Source organism: Neofelis nebulosa, chromosome 8, assembly GCF_028018385.1.
Source record: "Neofelis nebulosa isolate mNeoNeb1 chromosome 8, mNeoNeb1.pri, whole genome shotgun sequence".
NCBI lineage: Eukaryota > Metazoa > Chordata > Mammalia > Carnivora > Felidae > Neofelis > Neofelis nebulosa.
Genome location: NC_080789.1, coordinates 80,825,793 through 80,845,540, shown reverse-complemented (window position 1 = coordinate 80,845,540; position 19,748 = coordinate 80,825,793). Strand labels below are relative to the sequence as shown.

The following is a 19,748-nucleotide window of genomic DNA, read 5'->3' as shown; positions in this document are numbered from 1 at the left end:
GGCATGACCTTGGCCAAGGTCTCAATTCCCTGAGAGGGATTCTGCTAAAACCCACCAGTCACCAACAATCTCGGCAACTAGGGGAATTGGTATGTTCATCTTGAAAGCAGATTCTTGGTAGTGCACTACAATTCATCTTTTGCACCAATCAAATCCACTTCCATTATTTAAGTTCTTGAAACAGTTCCTTGAGGATCGTTTGGTCTTTGGTCTTCTTCTGTGGGGAAACCTACAAAAGGAAAGTTGGTGAGATGAGCTAGTAACTCTTGCTTTAGCTGATCTCAAGGCCACAACTAATTCTTATCTCCCTCCTCTACTCTTTGTTCTAGATTCCTCTTACTCTTGGCTGAACTCTGCTGTTTCAGGGGCTTAATGATGAAATAACCCCAACCGCATCTGTAAGACCTCTAAGATTCTGTTGCCATGTGTTTCTCAGGCTATAGCTGTTAAACTTGTCTGTTTACAGTAAAAATAGGCAAAGGAGTTCTAAGAGATGCCCAACTGGATCACCAGGATGTCATTGTGTAATTGTGTAACAGGCCTTGTCTCCTCTTTTGTTTGTTTGTTTGCTTATTTGTTGCCCCTGTCTTTTTTGATAAGGATCAATTACCTCTGCCTTCTTTCCTTGCCTACTGTTCTTGGCATGAGGAGCCCAAAGTGACCAGTTAGCAATAATAGCTTAAAGTTTAATGAGACTTATTTTGTGTCCTTTGGTGGAATATCATCACCCTTCTAGGAATCAGTACCTCTAAAGCCTAGGGTCTGCAGGAGTGAGAAGCACAGATTCTCCAATTCAGTTATTAAGAATATGATGATAAATAGGGCCACTTGTACTGCTACCTCTTAGTTCCTGGACCCATGAATTCTACTTTTTGGAAACACAGCTCCTTATAATGGTTGTTGACTTAAAGCGTATTCTGTATCCTAGAGAATGAATTATAGGATATCATCTCCAAGGAGCCCTAGCTGCACCTTTAATAGATCATTCCCTCATTCTGTCAGGCCAGCAGGTTTTGGATGGTGTAGTCTGTGATAGCACTTCTACTGTCTGCCATAGCAATTACGGCATTTCTGCTTCATGTTATATGGACCATTGCTTTCTGTATTCTTCCAAGAGCCCTCATAGCAGCGTCTTAGCATCATCTCATGTGATCTTGCTAGGGTATTAAATCCTATGAGAGAATGTTTCCATATCAATAATCTCCGTTATCTAAACTCAGTCTATCTCCTCTTGATTGAGGACTCTCTCATATATAGTGTCCTGTGCCCTGCTGGTATTTGCTTGACTAGGTCCTACGGTTCCTTTGAGCGATAGTCCCTTTCTTCTCTTAGCAGCCACAGCACTTCCTAGGCTGGTTTATGATGTAATACTCAATTCATGACCTTGGTGTGGGGCCCACGTCTTGAATAGGTAGGTATAAATCTTAGTGGTGGGATGTGAGTGGGGGTGGTGGAGGCATATGTGTCATCTTGCAAGGTGGAAGGCTATTTATTGTTTTCAAGCAGCAAGGGACTGCTATTCTCTAGACAGAAGTGTTACATACATCACAGTTTAGTAGATCTTAGTTCTGGATGATGACATGAGTGACCTAGTTTATGTTTTTAATATAATTGTTTTATTAAGTTCTCTTTTAAAAACTAGTTTGTATAGGGGCACCTGGGTGACTCGGTTGGGTTAGCATCTGATTGCTGGTTTTGGCTCAGATCATGATCTCACGGTTTGTGAGGTCAAGCCCTGAGTTGGGCTCCATGCCTTGGAATTCTTTCTCCCTCTCTCTCTGCCCTCTCCTGCTTGTGCACGCGCATGCACACTCTCTTTCTCTGTCTCTCTCTCTCAGAATAAATATACTTTAAAAAAATAGTATGCATAGATTATCAGTGTGTAATTAAAGATGCATAATATTTAAAGATATACCATGTATAAAAAGATATGTGTGATAGCTAGCTAGATACCATCCAAATAAAAACATTTGGATTACTTTTCAAGGCTGATAATGAAGATAAGAAAGGGAGAAAAGGAATGCTCTAAAGCACAAAATTACAGAATTTCTATTGCTTGTAATATGAATATAGTATTTTTTAGGTTTCAAGGCTACTTCTAGCACAAAATGTTTGGTGAAGGAGTATTATTTTCACTTAGAAGTAAATTCTGTGTCTTTTTTTAAATGTTTGTTTATTTTTAAGAGGGAGAGGGACAGAGAGGGAGACCCAGAATCTGAAGCAAGCTCCAGGCTCTGAGCTGTCAGCACAGAGCCTGATGAAGGACCCAAACTTGTGAACCACAAGGTCATAACCTGAGCCGAAGTCAGATGCTCAACCGACTGAGCCACCCAGGCACCCAAATCTGTATGTCTTGATCCAAGAACTCTTCTCACATTTCTAGACCGCTAATAATTTTGAAATGTCTAGCAGTATCAGTACTTACTCTTGTACTCTTCTGAGAGTATGGTTATACCAGCAGGGAGAGGTACCAGTGTTGAAGAGAGGGTGGCCACCAGAGGTTGAATCTTGAAATTGAAAAGGGTGGAGAAGTTGGTTTTTAGATAAGAAATGGAAATCAGAAATAGTTTTCCTGAAAGTCTTTTACAGTCCCTATCTAACTTGCTAATTCTTTTCACATAATTACACTTTGAAAAATAGGTGGATAGTGATTTGTTTCCTAAGTTAATTTGTCATTTGTTTTTGACACCTCTGTTGTATACTTAATCCTTTGGATAATATAAATATGAGATAATCATTTTTCCCTAGAAGAACACAGTATCTAACCTTCCTTCCTGTGAAGTATACCTGAGGACATGGGATTAGACTTGCCATGTCTAAAGTAGGTTTCTTGATTTCCACCACCTGTCTCCTGCCAGATTTGCTCCTTCTGAAGCCTTTCTTATCTCAATATCATAGCAGTCACTCAAACCATAATCCTGAAAGTCATTCTCTTTCCACAACTTACATGGTCTTCCAACAAAGCTGACGAATATACTCTAGAATAATACCGAACCCATCAACTCATCACTATCTTCCCATTGCATCCTCTCTAGACCAAGCCAGCATCATCTTTCAGAGGGTCAAATATGCCTCCAGAATATCTTCTGAGTATATCATTTTATCACCATCTCCACTCCTGTGTCATAAGACCAAGACACCATCATCTTAACCAAGACTACTTGCTACCAGTTTTGTGCCCACTGACCCTGCTACAATACATTTTTCATGCAGCATTTTTGAAGCATAAATCTGATCATGTCATTGCCAAACTTGAAATCTTCCAAAGGTCTGCCAAATGTTACCTTTTCAAAATGTCCATCCCTGACCATCTTAGCTAAAATTACTCCATACTTTTCTCCTTCCAGCTACCATGCTCTACCACCGATGCTTTTTTTTTTTCCTAGCACTTAACCAGTGACTGAAATTATTTTATTTACTGTTTTAGATAGTTGCTTTCTATTTCTCTCTAAGAATGGCATGTTTTAAAAGAAAAAAAAAACCATATGTTCCAATGCAGACACCAGTGCCTGATATTTTATAGTCATTCAGTAAATATCTGCTGAATAAATGAGAGTGGAGGTCATGGCAAGTACTGAGCCTGGGGTGATTCCCTCTTACTGAAAAGGAGTCTGAGGACAAGCTGTACTTATTTTGTTCCTTTGTTTTATGAAGGACCCCCTGCACTGTGTCTGCCTCTCATATGTCAATTTTATGTTGGAAAAAAATGTGTTGGTGTGGTCCCTTGCTGTCATGTTGCTGTCAGGCTTCTGTCTCCACCATAACCAATGAATGTTATTTGTCACTGGCAGATGAACATGATTTTCAGCCATGAGAAAATAATAAAAGGTTCTTAGTTCTAGGGTACTCTAGGATTTTTTATGATGTTTTCAATAAAATGAGTTAACCTCTGTTCTTTCATTTTACAGAATGGCTCTGAATGTCATTAAAAACACACGTGTTTGTGACTAGATGGATTTCAGTACTTAACATCTTGTGTTAATCTTTTTTTTTCAAATCCCACTGCCAACCACTTCAGCCTGGCCAGACCACCCGTATGGGTTTCTGTGATGCACTCTATTATGAATAGGTTCTTTTTACCAGTGGATTTTTCCTACCTTATCTACAAATGTCAGTTTTCTGCTCTCAAGGGAAAAGATACCACAATGAGTACCAAGTCTATGCTCCCTATCAACTTGAATTTTTTGTCAAATTTATTTTCCTTTTTCTAACATAGGAAAACTCCTTACATCAGTAGAAAGTCTATTCTCTCTAGTTCTAGAGTCTAATTTAAGAATGGAAGAGGTGCATTCCAGGTTAGAAGTAGAGGGAATGTGGATATGTGCTCTTAGAGAACTCAGAATTAATGCCATTTCTCTCCCATTTCCTGCATTTCCTTTTTTAACATCATTGACTATGTCAAGCATGATGTATTTACTGAGGCCACCTGTCTGTGTAGCACTATAAAAGGTATGGTGGGATAAAGCAGGCATTGGCCAAACATGACTAATGGGCCTAATCCAACTTGCTGCCTGTTTTTCTTTTTAAATAAAGTTTTATTGGAACACAGCTACATTCATTTGTTTACATGTTATCTATGGCTGCTTGCATGCTACAAGAGCGGAGTTGAGTAACTGTGACAGAGACCATATGGCCTGAAAAGCCTTCGTTATTTATTATCTGACTCTACAAAAAAGTTTGCCAACCCCGGGTATATAAATCATGTCCCCCATTCTCATAGTTTCTGAATTAATTGGGTCTGTTGTGAAAACATGGAGTAACTGGTAAATCAATACCAAATTGTATGATCCTGGAGAGAACAGATACCACAGAATACTTCTTGGTTGGAAAATAAATCTCATTTGCAAAGGAACTGATGATTTTAAAATGATGAAATGCAGAGAGATTTATTGTACTGCCTTTACTCGATAATCCTGTGCTTTTCTTTGTCAAGTCTTAGATATGCTATGAAAATTAAAAACAAATTTAAAACTTTATTAGCAAACTTTTTCCTCCATGCTATATGTCCTCCATAACTCCCCCAAGTAGAAATAGCACAGGATTCTTAAGATCACAACATAACATGCCTGGCGCATCATAGATCCTCAGCTATGTTTATATAAATGAAAGAACACGCAAACTATAAAGGAAGAGAAATTCTGTGCAAATAATAGCTAACAGTATTGAGTATTCATTGTGTGCCATCTTGGAATGGGGTTTTTCGGCAGGAGAGAGACTGACTCTTATAAAGTTAAATGGTAGTTGGAATGTTAATTACTTCACTTAGTGTCTGATGCATGGCACATTATAAGCGCTTGATAAGTTTTTGCTGTTATTATTTAGTACATATTTTCTTTCAGACATAGTACTAATTATGCTGAGGTGCATGAAAGTAAGCAAAGCATACAAATTAACACTTGATTGCATCACTCTCCATCATTAAGAACACATTGTATTTGGGAAATACATAACAGAGTGATTCACATTAATGTAAAACTAGCTGATTCATCAGTGTAGAAAACATCTTTTTTTTTAATTAAAGAAACATATTTTTTGTTATGCTGATTATTAATAGCTTACTAATATCTTTTACATATCAAGAGAAAGTAGCTATTGTATATGAGGTTGTAAGTACTCACCCACTTCCTTTTCTAAAAACCTCTTATTATAGTCTAACATAAACTCTAAGAATAGCGCTCAGTGAATTTTCACAAAGGAGGCACACCTGTGTAACCAGCACTGTGGTCAAGCAGAATATTACCAACATGCCGGACTACCTCCTTCCAGGGCTCCTTCTCAATCACCACTACTCTCCCAAGGGGAACCACTCTCCTGTCAAAGGAACAAGCATTATAAAGACTAATCGAGGAGATGCTAGCATGTTCTTTTAATAAGTCCACAGATTCTGTTAGGCCTTTGAGAACAATCTGTCATTTTAAGTAGAGAATAGTCTTCTGACACTAAAATATTTTATGCTAAATATGTCAAAGTTCTTTCTACATCATCTGTAATGTGCTTTGACATGTTTAATATGAAAGCCTTCAGGGGCAGACAATTATTTTCCTCTTCTTAAAACAGAGAGTGAGGCAGGGTTGAACTACATGAAAAGTTCATGATTGGCAACAACAGCAGCAACAGTCTGGAGTTTTCACTAGAATGTCCATTAGTCAATCATGCAAATTTAGCTAGGCCTGGCAATGTGGAAAGTGAATTTAAATAGATCTCTGTTCTGCCATTACCCCATGCATTCAGGGGGTCTTAGTTTTTGTATTTTCCACTAATGTCTGTGAAGGAATTCATATCTCCCCTTCCTTCTGTTCTCAAAAGGCCATGCTGATCTACCTTGGCAATTAATTCTATACTCTGAATAACATGAATGAATATCCAAGAAAATGCTTTGAAAGCCATCAAGTTTTCTATTTCTTAGAGTTATTCCCTCATCCTAAATTTTCTTTGTTTTACTTTATGCTATATGTTTTTAAATTACTTCAAACAAACAAACAAAAAAAAGGGGGTTATTATAATTCTTGTTCCCAAATGTTTAGTTTGGCATCTGATGCAAGGCCCCAATTGCAGGCTTATGTGCCAGAAGCTCAAGCTGAAAACCAGAATGTAGTGGGCCGGCTTGAGATTTGAACTTGGGAGGAGTGTTTATATTTTCCCAAGGGCCTCATTAACAAGAACCCAAGCCCTCGATGTTACTACCAACACATTTTAGCTCTGTTTTGTGAAGTAGAGTGTCATCTTATGTATACACATCTTTATCTTCTCTTCCCCCTCAATTGCCTTGTAAGCACCTCAAAAAAGTCTAACAATAAATCCTCATCACATTTGAAGTTGTGTTTTTGCTCATAGCCCATGGCAAATATTCACACAATAGAATTTTATTCTTGGATATTTTCAAAATGAGAAACAACTGAATTGTCCATCAGTAGAGGGCTGGTTAAATAAATTATGTTACAGTGGAATGCTGTACATCCATTAAAAAGAATATTACCTGCATTTGTTGATATGACTCCAAAATCTCCTGAATTATCTATCTCTCTGTATATGCTATATTAGAAAATATATTTAGGGGCGCCTGGGTGGCTCAGTCGGTTGAGCATCTGACTTTGGCCTAGGTCATGATCTCGTTGTTCCTGAGGTCGAGACCTGCGTCAGGCTCTGTGCTGACAGCTCAGAGCCTAGAGCCTGTTTCGGATTCTATGTCTCCCTCTCTCTCTCTCTGTCTCTCCCCCACTCACATTCTGTCTCTCTCTCTCTCAAAACTAAACAAACATTAAAAAACAAAACAAAACAAACAACAACATATATATGTATATATGTATATATATATACATATATATATTTAAACAAGTAAAAGACAATGGTGATTGTCTTCTCTGGGAGGTAGAATGGGAAAGATTATGCCTCCTGCTTTATACTTCATTGTTTCAACATATAATATATTGATTATGTCGTAGCTTTAAAAAGAGAAAACCAACTTAAATACATTGTTGTGTTGTTTTGTGTCTGTTTTTTATATGTTCGGTATTTCAACCCTTTTTATTTTATTTTTTTAAGTCTATTCAGAATCCTCTCCAGAGCTTTGGCTGGAGGGGTATATAGGTTGGACTTGAGTGTTCTAGACAGGAGTAAGCTACAGTTTTGCTTTCCCATTTGAGCCATGCCATACTTAGAAGGAAATGCTGACCAATGAAGTCAATGCCAAGACTGACAGTGGTATCGAGGTCAGAGAGAGTTCTTTAGCTCAGTTTCCTACTCATTCATCTGGGTCTGTTTTGTGGCTTTAATAGGATTAGAGAAACATTTACATTGAGACTTTAGGAGAATTTTCACACTGCTCAGCTTACAGAACAATATAAACCCACAGGATTAGGGATGGGGTTTATATAAAGTCAGTAGGGTAAGATGAGTGCATACACCTGGTTATCTCCTGGTTTTCTACTTGCTGAGGAAGGCACTCTGAGACAATGGGAACAACGATGTAAGTGTAGGCAAGGGCATGTATTTCAGGAAGACACGATGTGATATATTTTAAGGAAGTTCTACCTTTTTAAAAAGAAAGGAAAATCCATTTGCAAGTGATTTGTTGAAAACAAGACTGACATGGAAAATAATTTGCCTCTCAAATATATTGTTAGCATTTGCTTAATCTGCCATATATTCTTCACTCTTCAACCTTGCTTTTTCCTGCCTCTTGAGTCCCATAAAGATTGAAGTTATTCTTTCTGACTCTGATTCAGAGACCCATATTGCCTCTTGTAATTTAGGTGAATTGCTTACTGCAACACTAGAGATAAGATTAACACCCTCAGGAAACTGAGAATGCTAAGAAATAGTATCCAATTAGGACCTGTGGCAGGTTGTATTTTTCAAAAATGATCATAGCGGTGTTCCCAATCCACATTCTCCCTGTCAGTTGCTACTCCCCATCAGTAAGCATAGTCTATATCCCCTCCTCTTGAACCTGGGACTGAACTTTGGGCCTGCCTGAACAAATCTGATAAATAGGACACTGAGTGATTTTGAGGCTAAATCAAACAAGGCAATAAGGGCTCCACTCTTTTTGTGTCTTGTAATAATCACTTGTGAATATAGCCATCATGCTGTGACAAAATTCAAACTGGCCTATTTGGGGCGACAACATGGAAGCCCCACATGGAAAGGAACTGAGGTCTCCAACCTCCAGCCAGCATCAGCCACCAGATGGGAGAGTGAGTAAGCCTTCGGCTGAATGTAGCTTCTAGTCTTCACGTCTTCCAGCCAAGATCCCAAATATCACGGAGCAGAGGCAAGCTGCTACAGCTGCACTATGTTCAAATTCCTGACCCACAGAGTTCATGAGCATAATAAATGGTTGTTTTACACCACTGAGTTGTAGGGTAATTTGTTTTGCAGCCATAGTAACTGGTACGGGGCCACTTCTCCACTCAGAGATGGATAAGGAAGTATCTGTAGACAAGAGCAAAATTCTTTTTGAGAGATAATTTTATATCTTCATGGTGTGGCCTGGATTCAAAGAGTAATTTTTAAGAGGCATATGTAACTAATATTGAGATGCACAGAGAAGAGGGGGCAGAGAACTGGTTATTAAAAACTGTCCGAGCAAACAGAGCTCATGCATTCAGAAACCACCGGAAAAAGTCTCTGTTAGGTCCAGTTAAGCACTCTGTGTGATTCCATGCTGTTTCAAGACTTGGAATATTATCTAGACTGTTGGAGCCATCCAGAAAACTGTCTTTCAGAGAGATTTCAACATGTCATTAACTAATTCTTCCAGCTTCAGAAGCACAAAATGAGCAGTGCCAGAAAGCAACATGGCTGGAGCTTTCACTGCATTAAATAGATCTGACAAAGTTTAGAAAATGAATGATTCTCAACAACAACAATTTTCAGTGATAGAAATTAAGAAACTTGACATTTTTTTCATTTTATTGTTAAAAATTCCAAAATGTGTATAATTTTCAAATAATTTTATAAGTTATTGTTACTAATTCTTTTACTCCTCCATTTATTTTTATTCTATCTATGTACCATGAAAACAAAGCATCTACGTACTGATGCAAACCTCTATTTCATGTGATATTGTATTTTATTAATAGATGATGTACATCTAAAGAATACCATCACTAGTGTGCTAAGTGCTTTGTAAAATAACTTGCAGTTTCTTTTAATCATTTTAAATCCCTTATACATATTACTTTTTGTGAAGGCAAAAGTACCATTTGTTGAAATTCTTGAAAATATATTACAGTATTTTTTTCTAGTATACAGTTGCTAAAATAAATTTAGTAATTATCTCTTCTCATTTTGTTCTTTATTTAGTAAATTCAGCAAACATTTAGTCAGCCCTCATTACATGCCAGGTACTGTTCTAGACTTCGGAGAGGCAGAAGTAAATACATCAGAATCTATGTCTGGTTTCCTAGGATTTTCTTAGGGAGCCTACATTTTAATGAGGTATGAGGCTGACATTAAACAAATGTGTGATATTTGTGGATGTTACATGCCTTTGGGATCAGGGTGATGAGTTAGTGATGCGGCTGAAGAGCAGGTGTGCTGTTTAGAAGTGTGTGAAAGCAGGCCTCAACAATGAATTGAGGTTGGCGTGTAGAGAGTGATGAAGTCATGCAGTTATCTAGAAAGATATTCCAGATGGAGGGAACACCAAGTGCAAAGGGCTGATACAGAAAGGAACTTGGTTATATTTGAGAAAGGGCAAGGAAGACAGGGTGGCTGCAACCAAGTGAGCAAAGGGAGACCAAGTCAGAAAGATGTCCCAGAAGGAAAGTGAAAAAAAGTGATTCATTGGAGTTGTAGTTCTATCAAATGCTGCCGATATGTCCAGTAAATGTTGACTTAAACTTGAGTAGTCCTTAACTAATGTAATCTGATGAGCCCACATTGAAGGGACTTCAAAATTATAATTTAATCTCTAGAAGGTATCCGATTTGGGATTATTTCATTTTTTTAACTTTAAATATATATATTTCAGAGAAGTAAAATAGAGTGATCATTACAAGTTGTAAGCATAAGATGTATGCCTAGGATAAAAATGGGGGACCGGTGGTTGAATACAGAAGTTTAAGAAAAGAGAAGGAATAGTGTAAAAGTTTCAGATGTTTGTATTTTGTTTAAATAAGTTATGTGGGGTATAAATAGGATATATCTAAAAAAGTAAGTAATTGTTCTATTTATAGATGTCAGCAAGTATAATATAATATGCTGAAAATTCCATCCTTTGTAAAACTGTATAACTTACAATAAATAAAAGGTTAGATAGCAACTTAAAAATGTGTAAGGGGATACAAAACCAAAATATTTAGAGACCACTGAATTAAACCAATTTGAAAACAGTGTCATACATTTGTAAGGTACTAATGTGTAGTTAGTTTACTCTATTCCATGTGACACAGTGTGTCTGTAACCTTTATCAGCCATTTAGAAAATGGTTATCATTGACCATACGTGTGTCCAGGAAAGTAATATTGGGATGGGACAGTGTAAGTTCTGTTCAAAGAACTCAAAGCACATGGGTCAGTAGCACTCATTCTCTCAGCAAACTATTAAATATTGACCAAGAAGAAGATATTACTCTCATTATTTCCTTGCAATATGTGATATTTGGACACTATTCATTAGTGAATTGGGGCTAATGATAGCCCCAGTGCCATATTTGATCTGGGAAATTGTATCAGTGTATTTCTTTAATATTCATTATGCTTGATCTATAAGCAAAATGCAGGTATACATGGAGTTTTAATCAAGCTACCTGATTTTAATAATGGCATAATTCTACTTCAGAATATTTTCATTAAGTCTGTTCCTTTTTTTTTGATTTAGAGAATTGTAACTGGCTTACCGATATTCAAATCAGGCACCTGTAATCTCTTTAATTAGGAGCAAATTTCCAAAACAGTCTTTATTTTTACATTAAATTTGTAATGTACAAATTTACACTTCACAGTAATGTACACTTCATTTTCTATTAATAGTTTGCTTGCCTGTGAAATATATAGCCTTTGAATATTTTCTTCTAGAGTAATCATTCTGTTTTTGCCCATTTGTCAAGTAAGTTATGATTAATTTTTCAGTAACTCACATTTCAAGTGTTTGTTATTGGTAACTATAGTTATGATATTTTGATTAACTGATAAATATATTTCCCAATTCTACTTTTCCCTTTTTTGCATTACCAAAGACTATTGAGACGTATATAGTTAAAAATTATGTGGTTCCCTTTATAAGAACTCTAGAATACTAAAAACATAACCACTCATAGGATCCTTAATATTTATTGTGTTCCCCCTCCCACCTACTTGTTTTGGATAAAATAGCAGGGTAATGAAAAATGATTTTGAAATGTTGCTTTGCTGTGTTTCTTTTTCAAACTTTATTTGAATAGATAAAGATGTGGCGTATAGGGGTGCCTGGGTGGCTCGGTCAGTTAAGCGTCCAAATCTTGATTTCAACTCAGGCCATGAACTCATGGTTCATGAGTTCAAGCCCCACCTGTGCTGGAAGCTTCAGGCCTGCTTGGGATTCTCTCTCCCTCTCTCTCTGCCCCTTCCCCTCTCGCACACTCACTTTCTCTCTAAAAATAAATAAATAAGCATTTTTTAAAAAAAGAACGTGGTGTATATGTGTATGACACACATACACAATGGAATATTACTTAGCCATCAAAGAATGAAATCTTGCCGTGTATTATGATTAAGGTTAATAAGTCGGAGAATATACTATGTGATTTTACTCGTGTGGAATTTAAGAAACAAAGCAGATGAACATAGGGCAAGAGAAAAAAAAGAGAGAGGGAGAAGGAAGCAAACCATAAGAGACTCTTAACTGCAAAGAACAAACAGGGAGGGAGGAGGATGGGGGAATCGGCTAGATGGGTAATGGGTATTACGGAAGGCACTGGTGATGAGCACTAGGTGTCATATGTAAGTGATGGATCACTAAATTCTACACCTGAAACCAATTTTACCATGTAAGTTAACTAGAATTTAAATAAAAACTTAAAGTGCATTTCAATAAAATACTTTATTAAATTTTTAAATAAAAAAAAGAAAGTTGTTTCCTTAGCCTCTCCATCGGCTTTACTGTTTGATTTGAACAACAGGAGTATTTTGTGGTCTTTATTACACACAGGTATTTTGTAACAATTTCTTATCAAACGCTTTTGTCATGTTCCCTGTATTTTTAAATATTTTAGGATAGGAATAGTCTTTTGCAGTATTATTCATTCTTCCAACACAACTTACTAGAGTTCATTTTAAAAGATATTCTCCCCACAAATATTATTTTCATTAAATCTTAACTTTCTTCCATAATGTATTATACATTAATTCATTGTGACAGTATGAGTTCATAGTCTGGAGCCAGGAACTTACATGTTCTGTAAGTATGGTTTTACTAACAATTCTCAAATATAGAACTTTTTAATGTTTTAATTTCCTTGTTTGTAAAATAAAAGTGATAATCATAATTTAGTCAGTTCTTACTTCCCATTCTACTTTTGTTTTTAATTTCTTTTTAATGTTTATTTTTGAGAGAGACCATGAGCAGTAGAGAGTCAGAGAGAGAGGGAGACAGAATACAAAGCAGGCTCCAGGCTCTGAGCTGTTGGCAACAGAGCCTGATGCAGGGCTTGAACCCATGAACCATGAGATCATGACCTGGGCTGAAGTCAAATGCTTAACCAACTGAGCCACCCAGGCGCCACCCCCTCCACCATTCTACTTTTGATACTTCTTCTGAAAATACAGCTGACCCTTGAAGAATGCAGAAGTTAGAGGTGCTGACATCCCACAGTTGAAAATCCACGTGTACCTTTTGACTCTCCAAAAACTTAACTACTGATACCTTACTGTTGACCAGAAGTCTTATCGATAACATAAAAGTTGATTCACACATATTTTGTATGTTATGTGTATTATATACTACATTCTTATAATAGGGAAAGCTGGAGAAAATAAAATGTTATTAAGAAAATCATAAGGGGGTGCTTGGCTGGCTCAGCTGGAAAAACATTCAATTCATGATCTCAAGGTCGTGAGTTTGAGCCCCATGTTGGGTGGAGAGATTACTTTAAATAGGGGCGACTGGGTGGCTCAGTCGGTTAAACGTCCAACTTTTGACTTTGGCTCAGGTCATGATCTCACAGTTTTGTGAGTTCTAGCCCCATGTCAGGCTCTGCACTAACCCTGCAGAGCCTCTTGGGATTCATTCTCTCTCTCTCTCTCTCTCTCTCTCTCTCTCACCCTCTCTTTATCCCTCCCCTGCTCATGTTCTGTCTCTCTCAAAATAAACTTTTAAAAAATGATTTAAAAAATAAAATTAAAGAAATAAACTTAAAAAAATAGAAAATCATGAGGAGAAAACACATTTGCAGTACTGTACTATAAAAAATCCACATATAAGTGGACCTACATAAGTCAAACCTATGTTGTTCAAGAGTCAACTGTATTAAACTAACCTGATGAAATTAAGGAAGGAATGTTGAGTCCTAATATCAATAGTTTGCACCACTTTTTGTGAACAGTTTTATACCAGTGACTGACCATTGTGGGTCATTAGCTTTTTCAGTACAAGGAAGCTGTGTGGAATGATCATCAAATAATGAGATGAAGTCCCCCAAGAGAAGGAAAAACTCCAGTCAGCTTTCTTTGCTTTCTGGAACTTTATCTCACTTTTTGATGATTGTTCCACATTGTGCCTCAAATAGAGCAGTTGTGATTTTGTTTCCTGTCTACAGGATACATGTAGATCGGTATCCACTACACTCCCAAAGGTCTCAGTCCTTCTGCTGTCCTTCACTCAAATATGTCTTTTCTTAACTATGGTTCAAGTATCCTTTAAAAATTATTACTAGATTGATAATTTTTACAGTAATCCACGAACTAATGGAATTTGGCAATCCCATGTTTAAGTTTACAAGAGGAAGACTACTTCTGCAGAGATATCTAAGATCTTTGTTGGTGTGGTGGTCTTTCTCTCTAAATATCATCCCTAACTTTTCCCAGTTTCTCAGCCAACGATTCAGGCAAGGCTAGACACTTCCTTTATTTTTATGCAAAGCTCTCCCATCATTAAAAGACTACTTCTTTTAAAAAATGAAGTTTGTATTTCTGCATATACTCACCATAAATTTAAGAAATGTACTTCAGTGTTTTCTTTGAAGACATGCTATAAAATGAGACCACCATATAACTTTCTTAAAAACACTTAACTTTTTAGAGTATTTTTAAGTTTACAAAAAAATTGAGAGGAAGATACAAAGGTTTCCCATATACCCTCTCATCCTACACGTGCATAATCTCCCCCATTATCAACATTCCCCCACCAGAACAGTGCATTTGTTAACACTCAATGAACCTATATTGACCTATCATAATCGCCAAAATGCATACTTTACACTAAGGTTCACTCTTTGTGTTGTATATTCTGTGGGTTTGGACAAATGAATAATGTATCTATCATTATACAGAATATTTCCATTGCTCTAAAAAAACCTCTGTGCTTTGCTTATTCATCACCTCCTACCCCACCCCTGGCAACCACTTAAGTTTTTGCTGTCTCCACAGTTTTGCCTTTTCCAGAAGTTTTGCCTTTTCCATTATACAGTACGCAGCCTCTTCAGTTTGACTTCTTTCACTTACCAATATGCACTTAAGTTCCCTGCAAGTCTTGTCATGGTTTGATAGCCAATTTATTGTTTGTGCTGAATAATATGTCATCATTTGGATGTGCTACAGCTTATTTATCCATTTACCTACTGAAGAACATCTAGTTTGCTTCCAAGTTTGGGCAGTTATGAATAAAACTGCTACAAACATCCATATGCAATTTTTTGTGTGGACATAAGTTTTCAGCTCCTTCCAACTCCTTGGTATATGGGTAAATGCCAAGGAATGAGATTGCTGGAACATATGGTAAGAGTATGTTTAATTTTGTAAGAAACCACCAAATTGTCTTCCAAAGTGGCTGTACCATTTTGCATTCTCACCAGCAGTGAATGAGAGTTCTTGTTGCTCCACATTTTCATCAGCGTTTGGTGATGTCATTGTTCTAGATTTTGGCCATTCTAATAAATGTTTAGTGGTATCTCATGTTAATATACATTTCTCTGATGTAGATCTTTTCATAACTTATTTCCCATCTGCATATCTTCTCTGGAGAGGTGTTAAGTTCTTTGGTCCATTTTTAAATTAGGTTTCTTATTGTTGAATTTTAATAATTCTTTGTATATTTTGGATTACAGACTTTAACAGATGTGTCTTTTCAAATATTTTCTCCTCCTCTGTGTCTTGTCGTCTTACCATCTTGATACTGGCTTTTACAGGGCAGAAATTTTTAATGAATCTGAGCTTATCAATTACTTCTTTCATGGATTGTGCCTTTTATATTGTATCTAAAAAGACATCACCGTACCCAAGGTTATCTAGGTTTTCTCTTCTGTTGTCTTTCAGGGATTTTATAGTTTTGCACTGTACCTTCAGGTCTACAATTAATTTTGAGTTAATTTTTGTGAAAGGGTAAGGTGTATGTCTAGATTCATTTTTTTGTCCTGTGGCTATCTAGGTGTTTTAGTACCATTTGTTAAAAAGACTGTTTTTCCTCAATTGTACTGTCTTTGCTCCTTTGTCAAATACCAGTCCAGCTGTATTTATGGGGGTCTATTTCTAGACTCTCTTCTGTTCAACTGATCTTTCTTCAATCTGTTCTTTCACCAGTACTGTGCTACCTTGATTACTGTCACTTTATAATAAGTCTTGAAGTCTGGTAGTATTGGTCCCCCAACTCTTTTCTTTCTCTTCAATATCGAGTTGGCTATTCTGAGTCTTTTATTTCTCCATATAAATTGTACAATCAGTTTATTGATACCCATAAAATAACTTGCTGGAATTTTTATTGCATTATTTTTATTTTTTACCATTTTTATTTTTATTTTCTACCATTCACATACTCTTAAGCTATTACAGGAGATTATATTCCATTGGTTGTTTTTCAGTCGCCAAATTAAAAATGGCTAAATTGCCTGAAATTTTCATCTCATTCACTTAACATTTTGAGCTTATGCTCGAATTTTTGATCTTACACTCTAAAAAGTAAATTTTTGTTTCTGATGTGATGGTAGACATGCACAGTGTAAAGTTGATACCTTTGTCACTGGGATCTATATCTGTCTCCTAACAAAAGAAACTAGAAATAACAGCATCGGTAAGTCCAGAGGTAAGCAGTTTAAAGCTGGTACAGAGCCTTAAAAAAAGTCATAAATGATTCAGGATCCTTCTGTCTTTGTACTTTTTCTATCTTTAGCACTGGCTTACATTGTTAAGGCTACAGAATAATAGCTGGAGCTCCAGTAAACACGTTTGTGATGGAGGAGAAAGGAAAAATGAAAACATTAAAGGAAAAAGAATTTGGGATAGGAGTCTGTCCCATTTTTAAGGAAATCCCCTGGAGGTCCTACCCAGTAACTTACACTCCCACTTCTTGAGCTACCCCTGGCTGGGAGGGAGTCTTGGGAGTGATGGCTTAAGGATACTCCTATTGGTCCTAGAACTAAACTAAAATTTTATTGGTAAGAAAAAGGAAAATGGAATCTTGGAGAGAGAACTCACACACTGTGCCATATTTCCTGACTTCTGATACCTTCTGTTTGGTGGGTGTTTAGTGTTAATTATTTTTCAGCATCTTCTATTTGAGCAGGTGCTATTGCCATTTTTAGGCAGCAATATCCAAGTTTAGCTTTCTTAATTGAAAGCAAACTTCCTTTACTTGTTTACAAGAAGGAGGAAGGTTAGGGTTTTCTTACATTCCCTGTTCCAGCTGGGAGGCAGCAAGGGATTTTAAAAGGACTGACTGGGTGTTTGCCCACTTGGTTTCCTCAGTAGGATAAATCTGTTTTAAAATGTGCCAGACAGATGGTATTTTTTCCTTGAGGCTTCACTGATCAAGTGCACACCATAAAATCCTGAATGAAGAGGAGGAGCGGTACTCTATATTTTAAATGAGAGAAAAAAGTCTATTCACACTAACTTCCATTTGGTTAAACGATGCTTTGTTCCATTGGTTCAGTTTTGAATGCTGAGGAGTTCCTAATGGGAATCAGATGTGCATGACAGCTGTGGAGCATCTCACACTGTATACTTAGCCAGTTATATCAGTAGTAATGGAAATATGAAGGTAAGCAAGTGAAGACTGTTTAAGTCTCAAAAGTACCACAAGGGTGAGATCCATACCATACATTGCTTTTACAAATGTTTGCCTTTTCTTTTGTTATGGACCTAGCAGGAAGTAAGTAGTCTGTTGTTTTTATATACAGCCGCTGAGGTTTATAAGTTCTTTAAGGCAGTGATTTCTTTTTTTTTTAATTTTTTTTAACATTTATTCATCTTTGAAAGAGAGAGACAGGGCGTGAGTAGGGGAGGGGCAGAGAGAGAGGGAGACACAGAATCTGAAGCAGGCTCCAGGCTCTGAGCTGTCAGCACAGAGCCCAACGCAGGGCTCGCACGACTGAGCCCCCCAGGCGCCCAGGCAGTGATTTCTTATATGAAATATTTAATATGCCAGTTTTTCTTTAAATACTGCTGTTGCATTTTCAGGGAACTATTTGTGTATTGATATAACAGAAACCTTCCTGAACCTATTTAGGAAGAGAAGATGATCACATGTTTTAATGACTATCTGTAGGGCTTTTGGCATCGTGACAGGTTTTTGCACAAGTGTATGCAGTGCAAGAAACTCCTACATATTTCTAGCAAAACAGGTATTATGGCAAGGACCCCAATCATAACTGCAGTTCTTATCTGAGCAGGCAGTGTAGTATTGCGGTTTAGACAATAGGTTTCGTGTCATGCTCCCCTGGATTTGAGTCTTGGCCCTGCCACTTGGCCAAGTTATCAGTCTCTAAGCCTCAGCAGCCTCATTCATAGAGTTTCAAAAGAATAAAAATGAGAAAATACATAGTTTACGTTTCCCAATGGTGCCCTGCACTTAATGCAATCTCCCTGCCCTGAGCCTGGGCTAGACTGAATGAAATCGGGTTATGAAAAGATTGTGGCTTTTGTCTTGGGTGCTCTCTCACTCTCTTGGTGTGCTTTTGATCCCTCTCATTTTCTCTTGGATTGCTTGCTTTAGGAAGTCAGCTGCCTATATTATTACGCAGCCTTGTGGAGGGCTCACATGAGCTCTGTTAGAAATGGATATTTTGAGGCCTGCCAACAGCCACGAGAGACCTTGGAAGCAGATTCTTGCCCAGATGAACTTTGAATTGACTATAGCCAAGCTGAGAACTTACTTGATGGCAACCCCTCAGTAGAGACCAGGAGCCAGAGGCATTCAGTTAAGCGGCACCCAGTTCCCTTACCTACAAACTGTGAGATGATAAATATTTTCTGCTTTAAACCACTAGGTTTAGGGTGATTTGTTACACAATGACAGGCAACTAATACAACACATAAAGATGTTCATCTCTGCCTGGCAGGTAGCAAACACTACCAATCAAGAATTAGTAACACTATTCTCAAAACAAGACGAGACTTATTTCAACATTGTGGGATTATTGATCATGCACTGTAAATCATTTTCAGTATATGTGTGCACAGAGCTCATGAACAAGCCTTGTGGACAGCCACTTACCTGTTTTTGTAGATAAAACATATAAGACAAAATTTATCAGTCATCTGAGATTATAAGATAGCATGGGAAGACAGGACCCAGGAGGTCATGTAATTCTTTCTTCTACTTCAAAATAAGATGAAATTTGAGTTGCTGAAGGTCAAAACAAAAGAGGAGATAGATAGTAATTGGCAGATGTTCCTTAGATTGACACAAAATAATTGCTAAAATCTTTTAAAGATGAATTGACAAAAATGCAAGAGTTTGTGTTTGTTACTTGAACATTTTGTTACATAACAGTATCTATTTAGATCTTTATGTTTATTTAATTTACAAAAGGCCATCCTACAGATTGCAGTATTTGCAGTAACCAAGACCTTGAAAAAATAATGTGGGAAAAGGTTGTTTCATCGTTTGGGAGCATGTAACAAATTACATTAAAAACTTTATGTGGAATGTCATATTAAAATCAGTCTTCTGCCTTGCCAGAATCAATCTATCTTATATTTGAGATAAACTCATAGCTTGCCATTGAACTCTAAAAAGTAGGATATGGAACTTATTAATGGGTAAATATAACCTTATGGCTTAGAGCCCTAAGATAGAATTTCTATATACTACTTCTACAATTTTGTTTACCT

The 19,748-nt window shown here is 37.0% G+C and overlaps 1 protein-coding gene and 1 long non-coding RNA gene across 21 annotated transcripts in view; one reads left to right on the top strand and one right to left on the bottom strand.

The window, feature by feature from the left end:
- The window catches only part of CCDC91 (coiled-coil domain containing 91), a 353,160-nt gene that overhangs the window by 323,368 nt on the left and 10,044 nt on the right, over nt 1-19,748 (top strand). The window lies entirely within an intron of this gene.
- On the bottom strand, nt 108-19,214 carry LOC131519817 (uncharacterized). The gene is made up of 3 exons (XR_009265811.1): nt 19,129-19,214; nt 2,426-2,507; nt 108-229 (listed from the first exon to the last, which is right to left on the bottom strand). It is a non-coding gene; the product is annotated as an uncharacterized LOC131519817 (long non-coding RNA).